The sequence below is a fragment of the Arachis stenosperma genome, chromosome 2 (genome assembly GCF_014773155.1).
Source record: "Arachis stenosperma cultivar V10309 chromosome 2, arast.V10309.gnm1.PFL2, whole genome shotgun sequence".
Classification (NCBI taxonomy): Eukaryota; Viridiplantae; Streptophyta; class Magnoliopsida; order Fabales; family Fabaceae; genus Arachis; species Arachis stenosperma.
In genome coordinates this window covers 69,298,547-69,299,353 of record NC_080378.1, presented here as the reverse complement: position 1 = coordinate 69,299,353, position 807 = coordinate 69,298,547, and the positions used below count along the sequence as shown (strand labels likewise).

At 41.5% G+C, this 807-nt stretch overlaps 1 non-coding gene across 1 annotated transcript; it reads left to right on the top strand.

Annotated features, from left to right (window-relative positions):
• The first annotated feature begins 315 nt into the window (after positions 1-315).
• LOC130964587 (small nucleolar RNA R71) lies at positions 316-423 on the top strand. Its single transcript, XR_009080675.1, has one exon. It is a non-coding gene; the product is annotated as a small nucleolar RNA R71 (small nucleolar RNA).
• Positions 424-807: the final 384 nt, after the last annotated feature.

Here is an 807-nt window from a genome sequence, read left to right as displayed (position 1 = left end):
ACTGTTTGGTGCATTTTGCATTCCAGACAGACTTTGAGAAATCAAATTGACTTGTTGAGTCAATATCTTGTTCTGAGCCAATATGGCATTCAGAGTGTCAATCTCAAGAACTCCTTTCTTCTGACTAGTCCCATTGTTCACAGGATTCCTTTCAGAAGTGTACATGAATTGGTTATTTGCAACCATTTCAATCAATTCTTGAGCTTCTGCAGGCGTCTTCTTCAGATGAAGAGATCCTCCAGCAGAGCTATCCAAGGACATCTTAGATAGTTCAGAGAGACCATCATAGAAAATACCTATGATGCTCCATTCAGAAAGCATGTCTGAAGGACATCTTCTGATTAATTGTTTGTATCTTTCCCAAGCTTCATAGAGGGACTCTCCATCCTTCTGTTTGAAGGTTTGGACTTCCACTCTAAGCTTACTCCATCTTTGTGGTGGAAAGAACTTTGCCAAGAAGGCATTGACTAGCTTTTCCCAAGAGTCCAGGCTTTCTTTAGGTTGAGAATCCAACCATATTCTAGCTCTGTCTCTTACAGCAAAAGGGAATAGCATCAGTCTATAGACCTCAGGGTTAACCCCATTAGTCTTGACTGTGTCACAGATTTGCAAGAATTCAGCTAAAAACTGATGAGGATCTTCCATTGGAAGTCCATGGAACTTGCAATTCTGTTGCATTAGAGAAACTAATTGAGGCTTAAGCTCAAAGTTGTTTGCTCCAATGGCAGGGATAGAGATGCTTCTCCCATAGAAGTCGGGAGTAGGTGCAGTAAAGTCACCCAGCACCTTCCTTGCATTGTTGGCATT